The following is a 9,281-nucleotide window of genomic DNA, read 5'->3' as shown; positions in this document are numbered from 1 at the left end:
AAGGGAGAGATTGACACCAATACAATCATAGAAGGAGATTTAATACCCCATTGACATCACTGGGTAGACTTCTAGACAAAAAAATCAACAAGGACACAGTGATCATAAATGACATACTAGATCAGATGGAATTAATTGACATTTACAGAACATTTCACTGCAAAGCTACAGAATATACATTCTTCTCAAATGCATATGAAACATTCTAAAGGATAGACCACATGTTATGAAAAAAACACAAAGTCTTTACAAGTCCAAGAATATTGAAATCCTATCAATCATCTTCATGGATCACAATAAAATGAAATTTAAAATCAACTACAATAAAAACACTAAAAATGTTCAAACACATGGAAGCTAAATAAGATGTTATAAAACAATGAATTGATTTCCAAAGAGGTCAAGGAAGAGAAAAAAATTTTGTGGAAATAAAAATGAACACACAATAACTCCAAATCTATGGGACACAATGAAAGCATTCCTGAGAAGGAAGTTCATAGCTTTACATGCCTACCTCAAAAAAGAAGAGGCCAGCCAGTGTGCTCAGTGGTTGAGCATTGGCTTTAGGATTGTGGAGATCATAGTTCGATTCCTGGTCAGGGCACATGCCCTGGTTGTGGGCTCGATGCCCAGTCGGGGACATGCAGGAGGCAGCGGATCAATGATGACTTTCTCATTATTGATGTTTCTTTCTCCTTCACCCTCTTCTTTCCTCTCTCTGAAATCAATAAACATTTTTTTTTAAAGAGAAATTTCTAATAAACCAACTAACCCTACAATTTAAAGACTTAGAAAGAGAACAAGATAAGCTCAGAGTAAGTAGAACGAAGAAAATAATAAAGATCAAAGCAGAAATAAATAGCATACAAACTAAAAAAAATACAAAAGATCAATGAAACCAAGAGATGGTTCTTTGGAAAGATAAACAAGATTGATGAACCTTCAGCCAGATTCATAAAGAAAGAGGGAGGACCAAATAAACAAAATCAGAAACAAATGAGGTGAATTAACAACTGACCCAACAAAAATACAAAGGCTTGCAAGAAAATACTATGAACAACTATATGCCAACAAGCTGGAGAACCTTGATGAAATGGACAAATTCCTAGAAAAATACAATCTTCAAAAACTTAATCAGGAAGGACCAGAAAACCTGAATAGACCAATAACTACTGATGAAGTTGAAGCAGTAATAAAAAAAAAAAAAAAAAAAAAAAACCTAAGTTCTAGCACACAAAAGCCCCTGTCCAGATGGTTTCACAGGGTAGTTTTACCCAACATTCAAAGAAGAACGAACACCTATGCTCCTCAAACTATTCCAAAAAATCCAAGAGGAAAGAATACTTCCAAGCTCTATTTATGAGACCAGCATTAGTCTAAATCCAAAACTAGATAAGGACACCACAAAGAATAAGAATTACAGGCCAATATCCCTAATGAACATAGGTACTAAATTCCTCAACAAATATTAGCAAATCAGATCCAGCAACATATTAAAAAGATCTTACACCATGACCAAGAGGAATTTATTCAAAGGATGCAATGCAGGTACAATATTCACAAATCCATAAATGTGACATATCACATAAACAGATTGAAAGATAAAAATTACATGATTACATCTGTTGATGCAGAAAAATTATTAATCAAAATCCAACATCCATTTTTGATAAAAACTCAGCAAAGTGGGAATAGAGGTATCATACCTCAAAATAATAAAGGCCATGTATGACAAACCTACATTTAACATCATACTCAATGGGCCAAAATAAAATTCTTTCCTCTAAGAAGATGAAAAATACATGGCTGTCTGCTCTCACCACTCATATTCTACATAGTACTGGAAGTCCTAACCATAGTGACAAGACAAGAATAAACAATAAAAAACATCCAAGTAGTAAATGAGGAATTAAAACTGTCATTATTTGAAGATCACATGACACTCTACAAAGAAAACCCTAAAGACTTCACCAAAAAACTACTAGATTTAATAAATGTATTTGGCAATGTAGCAAGATACAAAATAGAGAACCAGAAACTGATGGCCTTTTTATACACCAATAATGAACTCACAGAAAAGAAACTGAAAAAACAATCTCATTTACCAAAGCAACAAAAAAAATTAAGATACTTAGCAATAAACTTAACTAAGGAGATAAAATACCCGTTCTTGCAAAACTACAGGACATTGAAAAAACAGATAGAAGATATAAACAAGTGGAAGAATATACCATGTTCATGGATTGGTAAAATTAACATAATTAAAATGTCCATACTACCCAAAGCAATCTATATATTCAATGCTATCCTTCTCTCCTCCTGCCACATAAGATGCCGAAAGGAAAGAAGGCCAAGGGGTAGAAAGTAGCATGAGCCCCTGCTGTCATGAAGAAGTAGGAGGCCAAGAAGGTGGTCAATCCCCTTTTGCAGAAAAGACCCAGGAATTTTGGCATTGGACAGGACATCCAAACCAAAAGGAACCTCACCTGCTTTGTCAAATGTCCCTGCTACATTCAGCTGCAACAGCAAAGGGTTATTCTCTATAAGCATCTGAAAGTGCCTCCTGCCACTAAACAGTTAACCCAGGCCTTGGACCACCAAACAGCTACTCAGCTGCTTAAGCTGGCCCGCAAGTACAGGCCAGAGACAAAACAAGAAAAGAAGCAGCGATTGTTGACTTGAACTGAGAGAAAAGTTTCCAGCAAAAGTGATGCCCCCACCAAGAGGCCACTTGTCCTTCAAGCAATGGTTAATATTGTCACCACCCTGGTAGAAATCAAGAATGCCCAGTTGGTGGTGATTGCACAAGATGTGGATCATCTCAAGCTGATTGTTCTCCTTGCCTTTCTTGTGTGGTAAGATGGAAGTTCCTTACTGCATTATCAAGGGGAAGGTCAGGCTGGGCATCTAGCCCACAGGAACAACTCCACCACTGTTGCATTCTCACGGGTTAGACTGGATAACAAATGAGCTCTAGCTAAGCTGATGGAAGCCATATGGACGAATTACAACAACAGATATAATGAGATCCACCACCACTGGGGAGGCAACATCCTGGGTCCAAAGTTGGTGACTCTCATTACAAAGCTAGAAAAGGCCAAGGTTAAAGAGCTGGCCACCAAGTTGGGCTAAGTTTACACTATTAAGTTTTCTGAACATAAAACTAATAAAAAGTCACCTTAAGCCAGTGAAAAAAATATTTTTTAAAATTCAGTGCAATCCCTATTAAAATACCAATGACATATTTAAGAGATCTGTAACAAACACTCTAAAAATTTATATGGAACCAGAAAAGAACGCAAATAGCCATGGCAATCTTGAGAAAGAACTACAAAGATGAAGGTATCACAATACCAGATATCAAATTATGCTACAAAGCCATTGTAATCAAAACACCATGGTAGTAGCATAAGAACAGACATATAGATCAATGGAACAGAATAGAAACCCCAGAAATTAACCCAAGACTTACACTCAATATTTGACAAAAGAGGCAAGAACACACAATGGAGTAAAGACAATCTCTTCAATAAATGGTGTGGGGAGAATTGGACAGGTATATGCAAGAAAATGAAACTAGACCACCAACTTACTCCATACAAAAGAATAAATACAAAATGGATAAGAGACTTAAATGTAAATTGTGAAACCATAAAAATCCTAGAAGAAACCATAAGCAGCAAAATCTCAGACATCTCTTGATGCAATGTTTTCTGATACATCTCCTAGGACAAGAGAAACAAAGGAGAAAATAAATAAATGGGACTACATCAAAATAAAAAGCTTCTTCACAGAAAAAGAAACCATCAATAAAATGAAAATGGAGCCCACTCTATGGGAAAACATATTTGCCAATGATACATCTGATTAGGGGTTAATTTCCAAAATGTATAAGGAACTCATACAACTTAACAAAAGGAAGACAAACAATCTGATTTAAAAATGGGAAAAGGATCTAAAATGACACTTCTCCAAAAAGGACATACAAATGGCGAAGAGACATATGAAAAAAATGTTCAAATTCACTAATCATTAGAGAGATGCAAATTAAAATGACAATGAGTTACCACCTCATACCTGTCAGAATGGCTACCATGAATACATCAACAAATGATAAGTGAAGAAAAGGGAATCCTAGTACACTGCTGGTGGGAATGCAGACTGGTGTAGCAACTATGGATTTCCTTAGAAAAATTAAAAATGGAACTACCATTTGATCCAGTGATCCCACTTCTAAGAATATATCTTAAGAAACACGAAACACCATTCAGAAAGAATATATGCACCTCCGTGTTCAGAGCAGCACTATTTACAATAGGTAAGAACTGGAAGCAGCCCAAGTGCCCATCAGTAGATGTTTGGATAAAAAAGCTGTGGTACATTTACACCATGTACAGTGATACCTCAGTTTTCTAATGTAATCCATTCCAGAAGACTGTTCGAGTTTTGAAACATTCGAAAACTGAGGGATCAACAGCTGAAAGGTAGGCCTCAGGATCTTACACTCAGTGGAAGCCATGTGGCATGTTCGACTTCCAAGGTGTGTTCGAAAACTGAAACATTTACTTCTGGTTTTATGGTGTAAACCGAAATGTTCGTCAATGGAGAAGTTAAAAAAAAGAGGTACCACTGTAATACTATGCAGCTGCAAAAAGAAGTCTCTCTTACCATTTGAGACAGCATGCAGGGACCTAGGGAGCATTATGCTAAAGAAAGTAAACCTGTCAGAGAAAGACAATTATCACATGATCTTACTCATATCTGTTAATTAATGACAAAATAAATTAATGAACAAAATAAATTCAGAGACATAGAAACATGAAACAGACTGACGAATCTCAGAGGGAAGGTGCAGTTGGAAGGGTAGGGAGAGATTAACCTGAGATCTTATATGCATATATGCATAATCCATGGACATGTCTAATAATGTGATGAAGGCCTGGGGGAGGTGAGGAATAGAGGGAATCAATGGTCAAAAAAAGGGACACCTGTAATAATTTAAATAATAAAGATAAATTAAAAAAAAGATAATGTGGTACTGACATTAAGATAGACATTGATCGATGGAATATAATTAAGGGTCCAGAAATAAAACCACATGCGCTCCAATGTTGAATAAGTGTACTATGACAATTCTATAAAGAAAAATAGGTGTTTTTTTTTTAAAAAAAAAAAATGGTTTGTAGATAATTGTATATTCACATGAAAAGAGTGCAATTGGACCTTTACTTCAGGCAATACATAAAAATTAACTCAAAACAGATCAAAGAACTAAATGTAAGAAATTAAAATTATAAAATTGTTAGAATAAAACAGGGTGATTCTTTGTAACCTTGAATTAGGTGATAGTTCCTTAGATCTAAAACTAAAAGCACAAACAACAACAAAAAAGGTGTATAAAATAAACATCATCAAATTTAAAACGTTTGTGCTTCAAAACATCCCATCAAAAAAGTGAAAAGACAACTCACAAAATGAGAGACAACTTGCAAATGATACATCTGATAAATGACATATTTATAATATATAAAAATCTATTAAAACTCAATAAGACATAGGCCCCTATTAAAAATTAGAAAAAGTTCTGAATAGACAATTTTCCAAGAGGGTGTACAAATTACCCATAAGCAGGGAAATTTCAATCAGAACCACATTTACTTTCCACTTGCAAACCAACCACTAAGATGACTATGATTAAAAAGTGAGATGATAATAAGTGTTGGTGGGGAGTGGGGATCTGGAGAAATTGAAACACTTATACTCTTCTGCTGACATGTGAAATAGTGCAGCTGATCTGTAAAATGTCTGACACCTCTTCAAATGGTTAAACATTAAGTTACCATGAGATACAGTAATTCCCCTCTGATGTCTATACTCTCAAGAAATAAAAACGTATATCCATGTCCACAGAAGAACATGACATGAATATTCAAAATAGCTAAAAATTGGAAACAATTCAAATGTCCATCAACTGAGGAATGAATAAATAAAATGTTTTATATCAATATAGTGGAATAATATTCAGCAATACAATAAATTATGTAATCATCTAATCTGTAATATGGAAGATCCTTGAGACCATTATGGTAAGTGAAAGAAGACAGTCCCAAAGGATCACATAGCGTATGACTTTATTTATAAGAAATGTTCAAAATTGGAAAATATGTACAGATAAAAATAAATTGTTGCTTAGCTCTATAGTGGGGAAAATGAAGCAATAGATGAGTGATAGCTAAAGGGTTTGGATTTTCTTTGGGGGATAATAAAAATGTTTTAAAATTTATTATGGCAATGGATGTATAAGTATGTGAATATACTAAAAGCCATTGAATTCTAGACTTAAATTTTTATGGTATGGGTGAATTTTTATGGTATGTTATTACATCTCAATAAACACACACACTCTCACACTAGAACTTAAGAATAGGATTTTACCACAGGTGCATACTCATATACATTCTTATGATTTAGAAACATTTTTCCAGGTATAACAAATTTTCATAAGTTTTTGAAAATACTGTTAGCTATAGGGATGCACCCGTGCTGATAATGAATATAGTGGAAAGCAGGCCTGGTTGTGTTCAAGATGGGGTTTCAGAGCTGGGCAACCTCAGCTTAAACCTCAGCTCTGCCACTGACCAAGTATGGCCTTGAATATTTGACTAAATAACCCTGTATCTTAGTTTCTTTATCTCTTATATGGGAAAGTACCATTTTCTCATATATTTGTTATGAGAATTATATGAAATAATTCTATCAAAGCATAAATACTTAATTTGACAACATTGTCACAGTCACAATTATTATTTAAATTTGCTAATTATAAGAATTAAAGGATTATTGAGTTTGTTTCAGTCATGTGAGTTGGTCTTTTAGGCAGAGAGAACCATTTGACCAAAGGCATGGATATGGAATGCACGAGACATATTTGCAGAAATGGATATCATGTATGGTGTGTACAGAAGAATAGTGTGTAGAAAAACTGTGCAAACTGGCTATTACCAGGTCTTTGAAGGAAAAGATTATCAAGCTAAAGAACTCTAAAGCAGTCACATAGAAAGCATTTCTTATTCATTAACCATTCATGGATTCTTGAAACTTAGACGTGACAACTTTTATAGAAGAGAACAAAATTGGAAGACTGAGATTACTTCACTTCAAAAGGTATAAAGCTACATTAATCATAATGATGTGTTAATGGTTTTTTGATAGATACACTGATAAATGGAACAAATTAGGACATTCAGAAATAGAGCCACACACATATAATCATTTTTTGACAAGGGTGTAAAGGCAAGTCAGTGGAAAGTACATAGTTTTAACAACAAATGGTGCCAGAACAATTGGATATTCATATATTAAAAAATGAACTTAAATCTATGCTCCAGCCCATATAAAAATTAACTTAAAATGTATCATAGAGGAAGATTAAATATGGTGGCAGACTGATTGGAAGCTACACTGACACTCTCCTGGGACCAAACTGGTATGATATAGAAAAACATCCCTGAATAATCAACTGGAACTGAAGACAAGCTGCTGGACAGCACCCTCATAGCCAAGGAGAAAAAGGGGCAACCACATAGAAAGTGGTAGGAAGTGTGGAGGCACAAGAGATTTGTCCATGCTCAAACAGGCAGCAGCTGAATGTCTGGAGGGATATCTCAGCTGTGAGGGGTTTACACTGAGGACTCTGGAGCATAAACCCCAGGCTGGGCTTCCCAGCCAAGAGCACCAGAACTGACAAAGGTGCCCACATAACTTCTGGCTGTGAAATACAGCAGGTTTCTGTCAGACAGGGAGAGGTGGCTGGAAATGCAGGTACACTCTTAAAGAGCCAATGCACAAAGTTTAGTCTGCAGCCACTCAATTAGATTCCAGAAGAGGGAGAGCAGAGTAGACTGGAGATTTGTTTGGAGAATCTAAGGTTGTGAACTCTGGAAATAGAGCTCAGAGGTCACCCCTCTGGATTCTGGTGCCCAGTCATTCCCCCATACTGCAGAAGCAGACATTTACATTCAAAGAAGTTTTTGCCTGAGAAGGAAGAAATTGTGCCTCCCTGCTGGAAAATTTCTCCCCAAACATCCTGGAGTTTCTACAGCCTGAGGCTCATTAAGAGACTGATATCAGTTGCCCCACCCTGTAGAGCTTCTACAGCCTGTGGCTCATTTAGAGAATCAGATTAATCAGCCTGCAGGCAGAGGCAGACTTCAGAGTGCTTTCAGTCTTTGCCTGATCTCCTTCTGGACTTGGGCCATAGTAAAGCAGACTTTGGTGTGCATCTTGTTTCTGTCCAAACACACTCAGCCCCAACAGAAAAGACCTAAAGCCAAGAGTTGTTGACAGCTCCAAACAGGGTACTCAGGGCCAGTCAGAAACAGAGTCTGAAATTGGTGTGCATGAGAGACAATCCAAAAAGACTGAGAGTCCTAGTAGATCTACCTATTACATAGAAACAAACCCAAATAGACAGCCAAAATTGGGAGACAAAAAAGGAAGCCCCAAATGAAAGAACAAGAGGAGTCTCCAGAAAAAGAGCTAAATGAAATGGAGATAAGAAATCTCTCAGATATACAGTTTAGAATACTGATTGTAAGGATGCTCAACAGCATGAAAAAAGATAGGGAAACTATGAAGAAAATTAAGAATGACATAGCAGAAGTAAAGAATACATTGGAAGGAATAAATAAAAGATTAAGGGAAGCTGAGTATCAAATCAGTGAATTAGAAGACAAGGTGGAAAAAATCACTCAACCAGAGATCCAATAAGAAAAAAACAATTAACAGGAGAGTTAAGGGAGCTGTGGGACAACATGAAACTTAACAATATTTGCATCATAAGAGTGACAGAGGAGGATGAAAGTAAGCAAGGGTTAGAGAACCTGTTTGAAGAAATAATGGCAGAAAAACTTCCCTGACCTGGTGAAGGAAAATGTCACACAAGTTCAGGAGGCACAGAGAGTCCCAAGCAAGAAGAATCCAAAGAGGCTCACGACCAGATACGTAATTAAAATGCCAAAACTTGAAGACAAATAGAGAATCTTAAAGGCAGCTAGAGAAAAGCAATCTGTTACCTACAACAGAACTCCCATAAGGCTGTCAGCTGACTTCTCATCAGAAACTCTATACACCAGATGGGAATGGCATGAAGTATTCAAGGTAATGCAAAACAAGGATCTGAAACCAAGACTCCTCTACCCAGCAAGGCTATCATTCAAAATAGATGGTGAAATAAAGAGCTCCCCAAATCAAAACAAAAAAAATGGCTAAAAGTGTTTATC

General features: G+C 36.1%; 1 pseudogene; it reads left to right on the top strand.

Moving 5' to 3' along the window:
- The first annotated feature begins 2,331 nt into the window (after positions 1-2,331).
- Positions 2,332-3,132, top strand: LOC107531641 (large ribosomal subunit protein eL8 pseudogene; annotated as a pseudogene).
- The last annotated feature ends 6,149 nt before the right edge of the window (positions 3,133-9,281 follow it).

Source organism: Miniopterus natalensis, chromosome X (assembly GCF_054644295.1).
Source record: "Miniopterus natalensis isolate mMinNat1 chromosome X, mMinNat1.hap1, whole genome shotgun sequence".
Taxonomy (NCBI): domain Eukaryota; kingdom Metazoa; phylum Chordata; class Mammalia; order Chiroptera; family Miniopteridae; genus Miniopterus; species Miniopterus natalensis.
This window is presented reverse-complemented; position numbering and strand designations above follow the sequence as displayed.